A 19,712-nucleotide genomic window follows, 5' to 3' on the forward strand; every position below is an offset into this window, starting at 1 on the left:
AAGCCCATCTCCCTCTAGCTTGCCAATGACGACGGGGGTGTAGATCCTGTACCTAGATCGGCGACCTTGGCCACTGTAGGCACCGTTCCATCTCCGCCCCAACGAATCTAGGTCGTCTCGCCGGCGGCGGTCGCCGGTCGGGCTGCCCGGGGGGACATCTTCTGTGCTGCGCTGCGACATTGGGCGAGCAAATCTCCAGGTATCGTTCTCCGACGTCTAGAGGACAACCTCTATCTACCATGTTCTTACCCCATCGAGTCATTGTCCACATGTGGCTTCTCGATCTACTATTTTTCTTGCCTCATCCAGCCATCCTCCACAGGTAGCCCGCCTACCCCCATGCCTAGCTCGGACATCTGTTGATGGCAAAGAACAGACCTCGGGTCTTCAGGAATGCAGGTTTGCCATGCACCAAAATGGTTCTTTCAATTGAGATGAAATTAGGAAAACAGTACAATCAGCCACATTGCCCTTTTTCTTGTTCCATCATATAAGTATCTTGAGTTTTGGTGCGCACCTTATTAAACATGATCCATTATATGAAGTTCTAGAAAACGTTGTTACTGACCCATTCTGGTTGTTGTGATAAGAAAATCACACTTGATTATTTTCAGGACCTCTGGAGACCCCTGCCACATGTGATCGAATGTAGATGAAAAGAGCGTAAAAACTAATAGAATGGAGTACCATTTCTGGGAATAAATGATCATTCAATGGGTAAGTATCTTCTAGTTGGATCTATGGTTACTTTTTCTTATTCCCAGAAAGCTTTCTATATTTGAGTTAAGATTTCGTCATACATGAACAAACAGGGAGAAAATATTTTCAGTTTGCTTGAACCAAAAGATGCTGATGCATATTCTTTCTTCTATCGCCTGTAGCCGAGGATAGTACAACGATTGTACCGCAACCTCACTCCTCAAACTCGCTGACTCGTTTTGTAGCTAGCCCTGACCTCTGTAGTTTAACTAGCAGCAGAGCACCTCTGTAGTTTAACTAGCAGCAGAGCACCTGGCCTGTGTAGTCGCCATTCGAATATTCTGCTATCACTTGTTGCGTGCCTGCCCCAATAACATAACATAAGCAAGTATATATCCTCTTTGTTAACATGTATATAGGTCAGATCGTTTGATGTATTGCTGTTGTTGTACAGAAAAATTATGTTGCCGATCCATTGCTTGAGGAATTTGATGATTTGGGCTTTATTTTAAACAGAGGCAAATGTTTTCCGTTAGTTAATCTGATGTACTAGTATTAGTAGTCAAGGATGAACTTGATAGCAAGGAAATCAAAACAAGGACAAGAATTCTTTCTGCCAAATTAACCCACCACGTGCTAAGCAGTGAGTCCATGAGTACCAACACGTGCACATCTAGCTACCTCTAGCTAATGGGAAATTAGCAAAAAAGTGAGCCGTGTAACTAGAGAACAAACAACAACCATTCAAAGATTAACAGCAGCCATCGCGAGAAGATTAACAGGTGAGTGAGCAAAGGGACAAGAAGGTGCCATCGTGGTCGGGCATCGTTTTGCTTTAGTGAAACAATTTTGTTAGCTCTTTGCTCTTTTCCTCATTTGGTTGTAATAACACTCTGATTGTAAAATAAAGGCAAAAAATTTACCTCTTTGTATGCAAGAAATAAGCTCTCCCCTGTATGGCAGAATTTATACCTGACCAAATTGTTATTGCAAGTTTAGTGATGATATTAAGTAAAGTGTACAAATGACTATGCAGCATACAGTTCTCTTCCTGCTAGTCAAATGATATTATTAATGCATACTCATTAGATTAGCTCAGGAGCAAATATTTTTAAGTACGGATGTGTGATACATACATGGTCTTGTGCTCAAACTGATTCCTATATGTTTGATGTCATCTTTCCAGCACATAAACCTTGATGAGCAAGAAGCACGAGCACCGGAGGCAAGCGCTACAACTTTTCTATTCTCTGCATTCAAGATAGCACAACACTAGAAATGTCCATGCCATGTTATGTATTGCATGTCTCTTGTGTATCTTCTGCTGCTCCAGATTGATAATGTACTCGACATTAGTGAGTGAGATGGTCCAGACTCTAGAGTGACATGTACTCAAATATTTGTGCCTGAGATGGTTTCACATGTACTCAGATCTTTATGCCTGGGATGGTCTAATTAACTAGACGTGTTCTCAACTATTTATGTGTGGGATGGTCCAGTTTCACATCTACTCAGATCTTCATGCCTGGGATGGTCTAACTTGACGTGTGCTCAACTATTTGTCTGGGATGGTTCAGTTTGACATATACTTGAATGAGATGGCATAAATTTAATGTGTTTACAAATATTGTGATGGATATTGGCAAAAAAAATTAGGTGCCAGCATGTTCAATTTTTGCTTGTAGAAGCCATTATTTGTACTCAAGTATACATGCAACAGATATGTGCATAGATGAGGCCTCAACGTTGAGAGGATTTGAAAATTTGTCTTATTTACCAAGGACAAAACGATTAAATATGAGAAAGTTGAGGTGATTACTATAAAATATGTGTTTTATATCTACATATTGGCAGGGGGTTTTCCATAAAATGTCCATGAAGTGGACTGGGATATCTCCACTAGAATATGGGCCATCCATCTTCGATCTGACGGTCCAGGATGGATTTTTCTATTCTTCTACCACAAGGTTGTTTTCTATTGTAGTTGCGCCCCAATGTAGTAGGCTCATCAACCTTCTCCCAGGGGTACGGTGAGGAGCAAAAGATGTGAAGTTACTCTGAGCGTCACCTAGCTAGCTCCAAGTCCAGCATACATATGACGCACACCATGCTCGGTATCGCAAGAGCTCCGGGAGCGGCAGCCTTTTTGCATGCGCGGATTAGGGCATATGGCTCGCAGTAGACCCAACATCCCCGGAGTGACGACAGGAGGATGTCAATGTCGAGCCACTGGACGAGCACCCATGGCTGTCGATTTGGTGGTCGACCACGATGGTATTGTACATTGGCAGGTGAGCCAGATCCCCTAGTTGGCCAATTGCTTGGGCGAGGTCGTTCTCGATGCTCACCGGCCCATCGACGAGTATCCCGTGGATGAACCCATGACCAATATTGTAGTATTGGAAGATCGCAGTGTCCACGACCTCGACATTGTGGTTGAAGGGTGCCTGGTCATCGTCAAACGAGGCGAGGATGATCCACATCGCTGTTGAGTGGGCCTGGATCCCTATCATGCGTCTCGCATGCGACACAACCACGTAGTCGTGGATGCACATGGAGGTCGGGAGATCGCTCCCCTTGAGGAGGGGGACAATGCGAAGGAAAACTCTCCCATAGCGACGACATGCATCGCTGTGACGACTGCCATGGCTAAGGTGGCAACACCACGGTCCCGGCGCCCGCTCTGTCTCCCCAAGGAAACGAAATGAGCTCTACTGTCATCTCATACGCACCATGGTGGACTGTAGAGCCAAAAACAATGGGCGTAAACTGAAGGGATGTTGTTGAGGGCCTCGTACTAGGAACAGGAAGTTTCGCATGATGAGTTCGAAAACTTTTCCATTTGCTACCTAATTAATGTCGGTAAAGACCGCAAACAGCTCGGAGAGAACTGTGTACTTTTATTTACTGCATGAGGGATTCATACTGACATGCCCATATTATCATTGTGAGATGATGGAGTACTACAGTTTATAAGATCAGAGCAAGATTCAGTAAGATGAATATAACATATATTACTAAGGTTATAAGTTCATAGACCTCTTTGCCGAAGAGGAGCAATTGATAGATTAGAAAATGTTCATGTAATTAGAAAAGTGTTTCTCACATTTTTACAAAGAAATTCATGTGATTTAAAAAGTTCTCGGTCAATTTTCATAAACGTTTGTGTCTTTAGAAAAAAATCATTATTAGAAATCCATGTACTAAAAGAACTGTTTGATACATTTATAGAAATTTGGATGTAATTAAAAAAAGTGTTGAACGCATTTTAAAATATGTTTGAGTTTTTAAAAAAATGTAACCATGTAATAAGTAGTTATTATATTTTAGTAAGATGGTCATGTGATTAAAAAGTGTTCAATGGTTTTTAAAATATTCTTCAAATTAAAAAAATTCATGCATTACAAAATAATGTAATTAAAAGAATAAACTTTAGATGAACAACGCGCATGAGAACTTTCCGGCAGCCGTAGACGCGGTGTGCGGGCATGGTGGCAGCACCATGCTCCCGGCGCCCACTCTCTCGACGGGATAGACGTCGCGGTCCACCGTGTTGCGGATGGGGATGGGAATCGCCTCCTTGCCGTTGGACATGTCCAGCGTGATGTAGCCGGGCGGACGGATCTCGGCGTCGAGCTGGCTGATGAGGTCTCTACTGGAGCGCCAGATGTTGCTGCCGACCGCTTCCTGGCCGGGCAGACGCATGCGCTTGAACTGCCAGACCTCAGGGCCGGACTTGCCGGGGCTTAGGTGGCGGAGACGACATTGTAGTGGCCGTCCTAGACGTACAGCTTCATGAACCTTTGCAACGACTACAGAATACTAAACCGAATGAAATTCTCAACTAAACACTCACATCCATGGTTATGATGTCGATCCAGACTCAACTCATGCAAATATGGTTTCAGGCTATAACTTGCCGACTACAAAGTGCAAACACGGCAAACCAGCCACAAGAAATACAAGCAAACAGTTCAGTTTAAGGTGTCTTAGCGCTGCGTCCACCCAATGATACAATCCATAACAATGACAGAAAGGTTCATGACAACCGAAAATGAAGGCGAAAGGTTCATGACAATTGGAAAAGAGGGTAAACATACACGAAACGTTGCCGATCGACCACTGATCGACGCCGTAATTGATGCTCAGCTCGCTCATCGGCGGGGTGGTCTCCATAGCGAAGACCATCAGGTGGGGGCATGACTCGTCTTCATCGCCACGGACCATGAGCTAGACTAAGGCATTCGGCCACGGCCATGGTCGACGACGACGAGAGTCTGTGTGACCTCAGCCACGGCCATGGTGGCAACAACATGGTCCCGGCGCCTGCTCTCTCTCTCTCTCCCTCTCTCTCTCTCCCTCCCTCCCTCTCTCTCTCTCTCTCTCTCTCTCTCTCTCTCTCTCTCTCTCTCCAACGAAACGAAATGAGCTCTGCAACTATCTCATACGCAGCATTGTGGACAGTCGGACATGATTTCTTCTTATAGCCATAGGAAGGAAGGCGTGCACGTAGGCTGTAAAATGAAGTGATGTTGTTCACGGCCTCGTACTAGAAACGGGAAGTGGGCCAAGTACCTCTGACCGTTAGAAGAGTGCTGCATGATGAGTTTGAAAACTTCTCTATTTGCTCCCCAATAAACACCAGTAAAGACCGCAAACACTTCAGAGACAACTGTACTTTGCTTTACTTCATGAGGGATTCATATACTGACATGCCCATTTTATCGCCGTGAGATGATGGAGTACTTCAGCTTATAAGACCAGAGCAAAGGTTCAGTAAGATGAATATTAGCTAGATTACAAAGGAGACAAGTTCAAAAAAACTCCTTGCTGAATATGAGCAATTCATAGATAGAAAATGTCCATGTAATTAAAAAAGTTATTTTCACATTTTTACAAAGAAATTCAGGTAGTTTAAAAAGTGTTTGGTGAATTTTCATAAATTTTTGTGTCACTGGAAAAAAATTCAATATTAGAAATCCATGTAATCAAAAAATTCTTTGATACATTTATAGAAATTTGATGTCAGTAAAAAAGTATTGAATGGTTTTCAAAACATGTTCAGGGTATTAGAAAAATGTAACCATATGTAATAAAGTAGTCCATATATTTTTAGTAAGATGGTCATGTGATTAAAAAGTGTTCAATGGTTTTTTTAGATATTCTTGAAATTAAAAAAATTCATGCATTGCAAAATCATGTTATGAAAAAAAGTGTGCGACACATTCTAAAAAAGATCATATAATTTCAGATTTACTTGTTAAGAAAAGAATTAAAAGTTGAATTAATACTAGAAATGCAAAAACAATATTTTGACAAACAGTGCAGCATGTTAGGGATAAAAAAATGTTTACATTAGAAGTTTATTCTTTCAACTGTAGTGGTTTAGGCATCCCATATATTTATTTTCTCAATATCCTTGGCTCATGGGTAAAGATATATCTGGAGAAGGCAAGATTTCAATCACAAGAATTGATGCAAAATATCATGCTTCATCTTCAAGCATTTTCCATAGCAATGTAGTAGGCACATCAACTTTCTCCCTCGGGTTCTGTGAGGAGAAAAATATGCGAAATTTGTCTCGGTGGCACTAGGCTCCAAGTCCAGCATACATATGGCGCACACCTTGCCCACAGTTGCAAGAGCTCCGGGAGCGGCAACCTCTTTGCACGCGCGAATTAGGGATGTGGCTCGCAGTAGACCAAACATTCCCAGAGTGACGACAGGAGGATGTCAATATCGAGGCACTGGATGACGCCCCCATGGTTGTCGAACTGGCTGTCGATCACGATGGTGAAGCCAATTGGCGAGTGAGCCAGGTCCCTAGATGGCTAGTTGCTGGGGCAAGGTCGTACTCAATGCTCACCGGCCCGTCGGCGACTATCCCGCGTATGAACTCATGACAATCCTCGTTGTTTCAGAAGACCGCAGTGTCACGACTTCGAAACTAGGTTCGATGGGCGCCTAGTCATCGAGGCATGGATGATCCACGTCGCTCGTCGGTGGGCTTGGATCGCTATCGTGCGCCTCCCATGTGACACAACCATGTAGTCGTGGACGCACAGGGAGGTCGAGAGATCGCTCGGCTTGAGGAGGGAGTAAGATGCGGAGGCAAACTCTCCCATAGCTAATGACATGCGTCTCTTTGACCTCCTCCAAGGCCACGGTAGCAACACCATGGTCCCGCGCCTGCTCTCTCTCTCTCCCTCTCTCTCTCCAATGAAACAAAATTAGCTCTGTAGCTATCTCACACACACCATGGTGTAAACCAAACATACCAGCAGTGACGACACGTGGATGTCGATGTCGAAGCGCGGGGTGACGCCCTCAAGGCTATCAATCTTGTGGCCGATTTCATCGGCGAAGTCCATTTGCGGGTGATCATGGTCCCCCAGTTCCCGGGGGTGAGGTCGTAGTCGCCGCTAACCGGCCTGTCGGCGAGCATGCCGTGGATGAGGTGGCGGCAGGCCTTGTAATTCCGGCAGACGGCAGGGTCCGCAACCTCGACACGGTGGTCGAACGGTGCCCAGCCGTCAAATGAGACGTCGAGCTCCACCCTGCTAGCAAGTTGGCATTGGTCCGGACGGCACGGTAGTCCATGTACCATCAAAACATCAGCCTACACCTTAAGGGGGCATTGTAGAATAATTTTTTTTCTAAATTTCATTCATAGACATGATTGACACATCTATTTGAGCAAGTAGAACAAATTTTGATGCTTTGGAGGTGGTTTAAAAATCACCTTTTTACAAAAACTGGCTTAAGTGAGACTAAATGGTCCCTCGTGTTTAAGCGTGATTTTTTCGATCTCCTCTAAATCATATATAATTTTACACACTTGATATGTTGCACATATATAGCAATGTTTTCAAGGTTTTATAATTTTATAATTTTTTATTTAATTTATACTGCCCTGTAGATAGACTGATCGAAATATCGGTCTACACCTAAAGGGGGCATTGTAGGATATATTTTTTGCAAATTCCTTTCATAATCATGTTTGGCACATCTATTTGAGCATGCAGAATAAATTTGGGGTCATTTGGATGTGGTAGAAAAATCATATTTTTCTACAAAAACTGGCTTATCAAATGGTCCCTCGTGTTTAACTGTGATTTTTTTCAATCTCCTCTAAATCAGCTCTTATTTTGCACACTTGATATGTTGCACAAACGTAGATAGCTTTTCAAGGTTTTATAATTTATTTATTTTTTTAATTTATACTGCCATGCAGACTCATTGATCAAAATATCGGTCTACACCTTAAGGGGAATTGTAGGAAACATTCTTTCCTAATTTCTTTCATAGACATGTTTGGCACATCTATTTGAGCATGCAGAATAAATTTTGGGTGATCTAGAGGTGATGAAAAAAATCACATCTTTTACACAAATTGGCTTAAGTGTATTTTTTTCAATTGGAGAGCATAGATGACTGATGTATTTTTTCGTATTTATTGATAATATTTTTTCGGGAGCAAAATATAATTCCTCCAGTACATCTATTTCCAAATTTTCTCGTACAAAACAAAAAAACTACACGCTGGCCACGAAGAAACCATAATTCTTAAGGGTGCACTTCAAAAACTCACATATAAAATGCAACAAAATATGTCAAAATCATACTGTTACAAGAGAATGGACCACCAAATAGCTAAGTTATACATTATGAGGAAGTCGCTGACTAACTGACAGAATGAAGTATATTTTAGAGACAAGGTCACACGGTACTAGACATAGACAACAATGCAAACGCCAACATCACGTTGATCGTTGACGTACTTGTTGTCCGACCGTGTGCACAATGTTATAGCTATCATCGTTCTGCTTTGAGATCCTACACAGAAGGATATAATTAATGACATGGAATATATTTGGACGCATGCAAACATTAAATTACGTACGTTGATTGTGACCATTTGCCTCATGACAATAGCTACATTTACCAAGTGATCTTCTCTTCTTCATCTTTACCTATAACCTTTTCTTCAGAGTACCTCGGCCTGGCACATGCACGGGATGCAGAACCTTATCGAAACCTTCACCATCAAAGTTAGCCGATTGTGGCATCAACGGGTCAAACCTAATGCTGTTACCATGAGCATTAGTTGATCCCTTACTATCAGCTTGTTCACTTGTTGATCCCTTGCAAACATGTTGTCCTTCCAAAACCATTTTTAGATGCTGAAACACTTCATCAAAGTGGCATGCCTTGAAACATGTTGCGTGACTAAAATTCCTTAACTTACGGTTCCTTTGTAGGGTTGCAGGGTATTCATACATCTCGCCCTTCCTGCTCGGTGCGAATGCACATTTTGCACTCATTATCCACCTAATGGGAACACCACACCTGGACAGTGTTTCTTCTTGTAAATTTCCTAATATGTAAAATATGTGGGAACATGGTGTGCCTGCGTATTCCAATTTGCGGCAAGAACAACTAATACTGCGAAGCAGACCTTCCTTCTGCTCTGTGCGCACTTTGATCTTTTTGTCCATTCTTTCCTTCTCAGACACAACGTATGTGGTAACTTCTGCTGCATCAAGTACCTCTCCGATCTCACATTTTCTTACAACATTTATGCTCCATAGGACCAACTTAAACACAACAGGAGTGAAAACTTTTGCGGCATGTTTCTCAAGACTTGAAGCATTTTCCTCTATGAACAAAACAGACTGCAAGGCTTCGATGTCTTGGAGAGCCTGTTCAAGCGTCACGACGCAAGGCAACACTCACAGTGCTCTAGCATTTGAAACAACATCATCTTAGCCGCAAGATGTGTATGTAGCACCGAGTTTAAACTATCACTCTGCTGATTGCTGCTCAATCCCGAGAAACAACGACCCTCAAGATATGGAGCACACCACAATTTTCTCATCTTATACATCTGATGCAACCAGGAGTCCTTACTTGTTACTTTATTCCGTTGTAAGAATTGTAACCATTTTCTCTCATGCTCTTCAATGGAAGATGTATCATATATGAAAAATCTGAATTCCTCGTTTACCCCGCCATCATGCAGATGACGTACAATGTTCTGCTGAATGTGCCATATATAGGGCCTATGGTTTGAGTCAGGCCACACCACCCTGGCTGCTCTCTGCAATGCAAGGTCCCCATCCGTGATCACACATATAGGATGCTTCTGTCCCATAGCATCAGAAAAGGTCCGTAACATCCACTCCTATGCATGGCTTGTTTCATGTAAAATGATACCACATGCAAAAATAACAGTGCTGTGGTGGTGATTCAACCCGACAAACGGCACAAATGGCAGATTGTACTTATTGGTTCTGTATGTGCTATCAAAAACAATAATGTCTCTGAAAGCCTCGTAGTCAAGTCGAGATTGACTATCACACCAGAACATTCATCAACCAAGTACCTGAAGAAAAAAAATCTCAATCTGAATCTTGCCTCGTCACCATGTGATTGATCACTGTTTGAGCATCCCTGGAAGCAATTAATCCCTGCTTGTTAGCATGGCAAAAATTGTAAACATCTATCATAATGCATCCAACCTCATCATATCCACCATATTGCATGCACATAATATCCATAATATGGTGTTTTTTGATTCCAGATTTTTCCATGTCTGCAATGTTCGCTTTTTGCTCATCGCTAATTCTTCTGTGTGAACGCAAAAGACACGACAGATCGCGTGGGGCTAGAGGATGGTTGTGTTCATCGATGAAATCCTTCACAAACCACTGAGATGTTTCCTCCTGTCTTGCAATCACCAATTTAGCTTTACACCCTACACGAGTTATACTCCGTGGCCTCCTCTTTCTATCTTCCATCTTCCTCTTCTTGTGTTTCTCTTCACGAACCCCTTCACGACTACACACAAATTTCCTTCAAATTATATGGCAGTTGGATCCATCCCACTTGGCATAGCTTCTCCGGACACTAATTAAAACCTTTCTCAAGACCATATTTGTTATAGAATCTATAACCTTCATCCTCACTATTAAACATCTTGTTGGCAATATGATAGTACTCCATCATTGAATCATGACTTACATCCGCCATGTCTTCCTGCATCAGCATTCAGATGAATAAAAATCTGAAAGGACAAAAAGATGCATGCAAAACCCAGTACAAAATCTTGCATGGAATTTTAAAATTTGTTCCTTGTACATGTTATGGCAAGCGATATAAGCGTCCATAAAACTGGGTCCCCAGTAAACTAGTGAAGTGACCATGGATGATGAAAAATTCTAAATTGAATTGCATGCACTAGGGAAACCTAAAATCGATGACGAATAAACAAATCTAAGTAGGAAGTGCAGGCTACGAATCAAAGTAAGTTGAGATTCGGGCGATTCATACCTTAGGATGCAAGTTGAGATTCGGGGGCCAGTTCTATAGCGTCGTCGCCGTCGCCGCCGACACTGCCGCCACAGATGTCATGGCTTATTCTTCTTCCTGCCACCGGGCACATCTTCTATAGTGAAATGGACCAGGAGGAGGACGAGGACGATGCCGACGACAGTGAATTGGTTCCTCTCGCCGGGCTCGTCGGACAGAAGGAAGGGGACGAGAATGAGGAATTGACCTACTGGATCTAGATATGGTTCTGGTCGTGGACGTGATCGGTTGAAAGCACAATATTTTACCCTGGACCATTATGCCCTTCTCTGATTAAACTAATTAGGTTTATTCATTTTTAATCCCCCACCAGATAGGACGGCTAATAAAAATCGGAGGGGTAAGTACTCGAAAGTACTCCCAGTACTGCCCCAATCACCGTAAAGGAGCTCTTCTCTAGCATGAGCGGTAGGATGAATACCACCGGTTTAAGTTCCTACCGCTTATGTGAGTGAACATAACTTACAAGTCAGTATACATCATTTCTCGTTTATGTCTTTATGATATATCACTTGTAGTAGAACATCTTCATTGCAGCTAAATCCTCAGCCAACTTAATATTGTTGGCATGCTCTTTTATGTTTTAGCGGCATTATGCTATAAATACTTGGGTTGACGGTCAATTGGTCATTCCAGTATTGTGCTATGCACACATATAATTGTACTTGCTATTCTATGTATTTATTTTATGACTTCTTGGTAAGATTCTATATACATGCCTTCGGGGTACTATATCTCTCCTACAAGCAAAAAATTAATATCAGTGGTCGAGTTCCCAAAGTATATGAACTTTATTTTGGTGAATTTCCTGGCAATATCACCAGTTTCTTAGGCATATCAATGCCCATACATAGTTTTACATTCATCTAGCATGTTGATACTTGCATCATAATGGTATACAGTAAGCTACAATTATTGTGATAATTATTACATTGTTATATTTGGATCATACAATTATATTTATAAACTTGAAAGATGATCGCGTACTTCTAGATAGATATTTTACATTCCACATATAAGACATAATGTGAAACTTATTTATTACTGTTGCTTCTGTAGTCTATTTGCCACCTCCGCTTGAAACAGGAGTTATTAAATCATGTTCGTAAGCGGAGGATGGAGGGAGAGCTAGTCGCCAAAGACCATAGGTGGTGTGGGCCTGGACAGCTCCGTGGGTTTTCTGTTCATCAGACGGGCAGGGTAGCCCGTCAGTGTAGATTGCTTAATAGCAGGCCAGTAATATGTTGTTTTGTTGTAGTGTTTGGAATGTCATGCATGCAGATACTACATTCCAAACAAACTATGTAAATACTTGCACCCATATTTGTTTAGTATCTCCTTCTCCTTTTGTTTTTGAGAATAGTTCTTCGGAAGAAGAAATCAGTGTTCCAAATGTAACCCATCTGAAAGAAAAACACTAGCCTGAACAACCACTTGGAGTTAAGCTTTGACTTAGTGTTGAAAATTGTATACTTGGAGACTGAACCACTAACCTTCTACCAAGCTGATAATTAGAAAAAAACAATTGATATGCTATCTGAATGCATTGATGATCTCAATGGCAAAATGCAGACTTCAAGTGTCCAGCAGTTGCCTGAGGATAGAATCTATAGTAGAAGCAAACTGAATGATTGGCCCGCCCATCAACTGCAGCTACAATTAAGAAACGCCTAAACACATTGTTCTCCGACAACAAATCGATGGCGTTGCAGTTCTAGATGAAGAAGAAATCATACAAGGTATGGTTAGAACTGATGTTTCAGTAGTTCATCCACTAGCCTATGCTACTTCCAACATCTGTTCTCTGCTTACTGTTGCAGCAGTACAAGGACATTTTGAGCTCCTGATAGTCTACTTCTCTGGTTCGGTGATCAGGTGGACACACACATTGTCTAAACAGGATAAAATCTTTGTAAATGTAGTACAAAAAAGATACAGAATCTACAATACCCTTGTAGAAACAGCAACGGCCAACTGCGTGACAAATATTTATAAGCAGGGAACATCTTTAGTTTAGTTCTTTAACAACATTCATGCTGCAGATTGTGTTTCTTTAGTAATGCCCATAAATGCAACGAACAAACTACGTACAAATGCAACTAGTTCAAGGGACTCAAGCATAGACGCATCAGAGCATTACAAAAATAGATGAAACATTCCTTTCATACCCTGGTGTATGCCCAGGACACATTGTACAGCAGCTCGACAAACCGTCAGTAAGCAAATATAGCACCATGTCTTGTACAGGACATGACATTGTAAAGATGGTTCCATTGCAGGAGCAAAATCCAGAAGTTTTTTTTGCGGGGGTAAAAGGGATTTGTATTACTCAAGAGCCAAAAAGGTCCTCCCTAGATAGGCTAGCAAAATCCAGAAGTTGACAAGGCCAACATTTACTACTGCTAGAAATTAAGCACCACATTGCATTTGCTAGGAATAGTAATACAAGAGAAGAACAAGTGGACATATCTAAATAACATAGTATCCATCAAGCACGATATATAACAGATGCCGCATTAGGTTGATACCAAATAGTACCAATTAAGACATCAAATTGCAGTTCCACTAAAGGTGATCTAACATAGAATCTACCTGTTTCTTACTCTTAACCAGGCAAGGCATAATAACCATAATAACTAAACGAAAGACTAGACGGGAAACAAGAAGAATTACTTAGCAAATGCATAGCCTTCTTGTCGGACTGAAATCACTGTCCTTAGGAATTAAACGAAGATCTGTCGACGCCTTATGGAATCTGTTGCAAGGCCAGTTGAGAATCCGGGTTGTTGATGGTGTAGCTGGTGAGAAGGTGGATCATGGTGTAAGGACGGTCAGCGACCAGGACAAATTTCTTGTCCTGCTTCACGAAATCTGCGGCTTCAGAGATCCTCTCTACTTTGTTATCCTTGATGTTGCACTTGCAGATATGAGCGGATGAACCCAAATGTTGAGTGTAGTACACACAGTCTGGCTCAGTTCCTGGGAACTCATCAACATCGACGGAGAAGCACCTGTGGTCACCGATGAAGATTGCATATCTGTTTGTGGTCTTCAGACGCTCGAGGTTACCTATCTCGGTGTCAAATTGGAAAGCAAAGAGAGCCAAGACTCCCTGTGGATTCAAGATCTTCATGATGATACATATATGCCCATGCAAATCCACTAGGAAACACCGCATGCCGTACCCATGTCCAGAAAGATCAAGGGAGAAAACCTCGGTCACAGATGCCCATGCAAATCCACTAGGAAACACCGCATGCCGTACCCATGTCCAGTAAGATCAAGGGAGAAAACCTCGGTCACAGGAGAAAGATTAACCGTAAGAAATTTTCCTAAGCAAATAATCATCTCACGAACTATGGATGCTTCAGAAAAGCTTGCGTAGACATCACCCACGACCGCCTTTCGGAAGAAATCGTAAGCTGCTGGCTGCTTATGGTTGTATCTGACGAAACTTTCACTGTGAGGAGCTTCCGAGTAAGCCTTGCGAGATGAGTCGGAGAACACGGTGAGTCAGAGCGAAGAGCCGTGGGGGAAAAGGACATTAGCGATTCCCACCATGGTTTTCACTTTCAGTGAGATTTCACTTAAATTCACAGAATTTCATTAATTTCAGTAGACACTGAAATATTAAATTTCGGTTAAAATATTTCAGCAAATTCAGTAGTACACAAGAAATCAAATATATTTTTTAATTTTTTTTGAAAATTTCAAATATTTAATTAAAATCAAATGAATATTTCGGCCTTTTGGCTGAAATGCAAATTGAAATAACTGAATTTCACTGAATTTCAGTGATTTCAGTTGGTGCTGAAATTTTGTTGAAACTGAAATTGAAAACCATGATTCCCACATCGGGGGGCACGAGCGACGCGAAACGGATCACGACGCCAGTAAGAGGGTTGAGGACACGAGCGACGTGAGGAGCGGTCTTTTCCGCCAGAACGAAGTAGCCGTTGAGAGTGGTAGCCGCGGCGTGGTAAGCGCCGAGCTGCGGAAGATTCTTGTGGAGGAAGCGACAGTGTCGGTGTTCAACATGAGCAGATTCCCTTGGCTCTGGAAGACCTCGTCGAGGACGATCCACCGGCTCAGGTGAAAGCGGGGGTTGGAGGCGTCGCTCCTTGGATCGTCGGTGGCGGCGCGCCAGCCAGTGCAGACAGTGCGGTACTCCATGTACCAGTCGAGGTCGTTGTCGTCGAGGAAGGAGTCGACGATGCGGCGAACAAGGTCGCCCGGAAGCATGGATCAGGGTGGACGCGGTCCGGTCCGGTCCGGGCTTTGACCGAGCCAACCTTTGGACCGGCCGCGGCCGGTTCGGTCCGGACCGGACCGAGGTGGCCAGCAAGCCTATTTTCGAGGACCGGACCGAGAGGAGCAAAGCTCAGTCAGCCCGAATGGACCAAATGGGACCGATGGTTGGGACTCTGTTTAGGCTGTTTTGTTGTATTTAGACTGTAGCTATCCCTGGGAGTGCTATATTAAGCGTTTTGGCCATTATTTAGCCGGTAGCTTCTCCTGGGAGTGCCCTGTTGCGCTTTTTGGCCACAATTTAGGTTGTCCAAATTTAGTGAGTGCTCTGTTTCTGTATAATGACTAGTATGGCACAACTAAATTTGGACAACGTTTTATTTGTATTTTGGACATCAGAACAATTGTTTCTGAGAAGAACAATAGCACAAAAAATCACATCCACAAACATAAGGTCTTATCATCATTGAACCACACGATTACAAACTTGCAATGACAATTTCGAGTTCATGTCAATTGATAAGTTCAACATAACACAAATGAGAGGTTCATCTCGAAACTTGCAATAATAATTCATAGTTCATGATTTGACAAATTCCAACATAACACAAATTCAAAAGTAGCCTTCACATGAGAAATACCACTTTGACATCCATGTCCAGAATAGCAAGATCAACATCCACATGATGAACATCTACAAGTAAGGTAAGCAACATTCACATAAATAATATTTGGTATCGCATGACAAGTGAAACATGTAGGAAGAATAGTTACCAATCGTTGATCTCCTCCACCACAATTGGTAACTTGATGTTCTCAACGTCATCCTCTTCATTCTCATCCCTCGGCTACAAGTGTGGAAGTTAAACAAATGCTCACATCACATACAACAAGACCAAAAAAGAAAGAACGAAAAGGTAAGGAAAAGATGGCAAACATACCACCAGATTCAAGTCAACTGAGCACCCTTGATATAACTTGCACCACAAACTAATGCCTCCACCATAACCGGTTTTAACGAACTCCTATAGTCATCTAATACAACACAAGTTGACAAACTAGTTTGAGGATGAGAAGTTGACAAGTTTATATCCAAAGTTCAATAGTACGAGTTGACATACCTAAAATCCGGTCGTGCTGAAGGTAGATTCCGAAGACACGGAGGTAGCCGGGATAGTAAGGAACCTCCTGGCTATCTTGGCCATAATTGGCTACCTAGGAGCATTGTCTTTCCACCAACCAAGAAGATCAAGAGCCTTGTTGCGAGGGGCAACCTCATCCTCTAAGTAGTTCCTCAACTCACTCTTTGATATTCTTGTTGAACGGGACGATAAGAAGGACTCGTACCCAGCTTGAACCGGGATACTAGGAATGTTTGCAAAGGAAGATGAACTTTCTCCATTTCCAGCTTGCTTATCTTGAGCAACACATTTTTCATACAAGGCCGCCAACTCTTTCTCCACGATTTTTATCTCAGTCCTAAACCTCGCACTTCCTTCTCCATATAGTTCTCCAAAGGCCCACTCTATGTAACTCATCTTGTACCTAGGATCAAAGATGATAGCATTGGGGTGAATTAGAAAGCATAAAAGTAAAAACAAAAAGCATATTAGTAAAAAACATCAACCGTTGGAGTAAAAACAACAACCATATAAGTAAAAAATAGCAATCATTGGAGTAAAAACAGCAAGCATATGTACCGTGGATTAAAGATGGTTGCGATCACCATGGCATTGTTCTTTTCTTCCCAATATCTGTCAAACTTCTCCACCAATGCTTCACCCATTTCCTTGTAGTGGTCACTATCACTAGTCATTGCATGTTTGATTGCAAGCTTGACGCCAACAATGTATTGGTGGAAGATGTTCGAAGTGGGATATAAACTTCTTGAAAATGCTTTTGTCACCTCAGCCAAACTCTCAATTAATGGAGAGATAAGCTCATACATGTCCCACTCTAAATTTGTCGGCGCCCAAGCATAGTTGGCATTGGAACCAACATGAGAGGTCAAGGCTTCCTTATATCCACAGACAGTGCTAATCATCTTATAGGTTGAACTCCACCTTGTTTTACAATCCAGGTGTAAATGATTACCAACTTTGACACCCAAGCTTTTGCAAGTGGCAACAAAAGCATGGAGACGAGAAGGTGACCTATTGAAGTACTTCACCATCTCTCTTAAGCTGTTTATCAAATTATCTAAGATCTCTGTCCCATCTTGCACGACCAAGTTGAGGATGTGTGCACAACAACGAATATGAAAATATTGGCCTTCGAAGTCCTTACCTAGAAAAGACAAATTTTATATTAGCAAAAGCAGCAAGCATGTGAGCAAAACTAGCAAGCATATGGGCACAAACATCAAACATATGAGCACAAAGAGCTTATATATGAGCATAGCAACAATCATATGAGCAAAAAATAATAGCATGTGAGCAAAAACAGCAAGCATATGAGCACAAACATCAAACATATGAGCACAGAGAGCTTCTATATGAGCATAGCAACAAGCATATGAGCAAAAACATCAAGCATATGTGTAAAAACAGAAGGCATACAAGCATACCTCTCTGAAACAAGAACTTGGCCTTCAAAGCATCGATCGTACCATCATTGTTTGAAGGGTTGTCAAGTGTGATAGACATAATTTTGTTCTCAATATTCTTTCTGTCACACATGCATAGAGAGCATCCGCAATGACATTTCCAGAGTGAGGAGGATCCAACTCCATGAAAGCAAGCACACGGGTTTGTAAGTTCCAATTCCCATCTATATAGTGTGCAACCACACGCATGTAAGATAAGGTTTGGTTGCTTGTGCACAAATCTGCAGTTAGACATATGGAGTTCACACCCTTTATGAGAGATTTAAGCACCTCTTTTTCGTTCTTGTAAACCCTCATGCACTCGGCTCGTATTGCCTTCCTTCCAATGAGTTTATAATTTGGATTCATGCACTTCATTAGAATGTTGAACCACTCATGTCCAACCATTCTAAATGAATACTCATGCACACATATCATCTTAGCAATAAGCTCCTTGACGATTCCTTTTGGTTCTACTGAATAGAGGGGTGCATTGTTGGGCCACTTGTTGGACCATTGATTTTGTGCAGTTCAAGAGTTGTTTGGATGGCATTCCTAGCCATCTTGCCCCTTAAACCTTCACATTTGAAAATATGCCTTCCAATAGTTGAGGTGCTGCCACCTTGCGTATACGCATACCTCTTTTTGGGACAATAATTACAAGCAGCCTTCAACACCATCTCTCGGGGATGCTCCTGGCTCTTTGACCTTGTGAAAATGGGCCCAAATATCCGATGACATCCTAACAGGAGCATTGGCTCTTGGCCTCTTGTTCTTGTTCTTTTTCCTTTCTCTTGCCTCCTCCTCACTAGAGACAACATGCACGAGTGATTCCTCGGACATAGTGTCACCTTCTAGTTCATCAGCTGATTCCTTATACCCTTCTGATGTATCATCATCCGACATATCAGAACTCACTTGTGGCGGGACTATAAACAGATTTTGCTCCTCATATTCCTCATCGTCCTTGTCCTTGTCCTCATTCATGTCCACGTCCTCATCCTCGTCCTCGTCGTCCTCCTTCTCCTCGTCATCTACCACCTAACACACATGAGGGCACAAATAAGAAAACAACACCTATATGGTTATATGGAAATATGGCTACATCAAGCATCAAGTAAGCAATCATACAATAGTAGATGCATGAGGCAGCTCGGAGCAGGTTGCGGAGCCAGCGGCAGCGGCTTCCGCGGCACGCACGCCGGCACCAGTGCGGTCGGGGAGGCGCGGAGGAGGTGGAGGGTGTTTTTTTAACCTACAAATCAACTCTCCCGTTGGGGCATTGGGAAAGTCTTTCGCCTTCCCATTCTGCACCTTAGGCTTCCTCTTCTTCCTCGGAACCGGCGGAGGCAGCGCCGAATCTTGCCTAATTAGGTAATTCATGATCTTCTCCTTTGCCTTCGCCTTCACATTCTGCTTACCGGCACCCTTTCCCTTCTCATTCCCCTTCTCCTTCACCGTTATCTACAAAAAATAGCACATAATATCTGCAGTCAGTGCATCAATCAAGTGCAAATAATTCATCTTCTTCCTTTTGTAGCATAAAAAATCATCTAGTACTAGTGCAAATAAACATAATTATCTACTGAATCATCTCAGTTCGGCGAGGGTTACAGGTTAGAGACAGATTACCTCTTCCTCTTCATGGCCCTCGGTGAGGAACCAGGGAAGGACGGACCGACGTCGTGCTGGCCTTGCTGCCTCCCCGACGTACACGTGCTCCTCCAGCTCGGACTCGGATGAGATGGCACCGTCGATGAAGGGAGAGGCCGCGGGCAACGGCGCTGTCGCCTTAGGGTCAGGGTTAGGG

The 19,712-nt window shown here is 42.6% G+C and overlaps 1 long non-coding RNA gene and 1 pseudogene across 1 annotated transcript; one reads left to right on the forward strand and one right to left on the reverse strand.

The window, feature by feature from the left end:
• The first annotated feature begins 360 nt into the window (after positions 1–360).
• Positions 361–1,443, forward strand: LOC119273164. Its single transcript, XR_005134813.1, has 3 exons — positions 361–399; positions 615–717; positions 882–1,443. It is a non-coding gene; the product is annotated as an uncharacterized LOC119273164 (long non-coding RNA).
• Positions 1,444–13,816: 12,373 nt separating this feature from the next.
• Positions 13,817–15,312, reverse strand: LOC119272935 (annotated as a pseudogene).
• Between the last annotated feature and the right edge of the window lie 4,400 nt (positions 15,313–19,712).

The sequence above is a fragment of the Triticum dicoccoides genome, chromosome 3A (assembly GCF_002162155.2).
Source record: "Triticum dicoccoides isolate Atlit2015 ecotype Zavitan chromosome 3A, WEW_v2.0, whole genome shotgun sequence".
In the NCBI taxonomy this organism is placed as follows: domain Eukaryota; kingdom Viridiplantae; phylum Streptophyta; class Magnoliopsida; order Poales; family Poaceae; genus Triticum; species Triticum dicoccoides.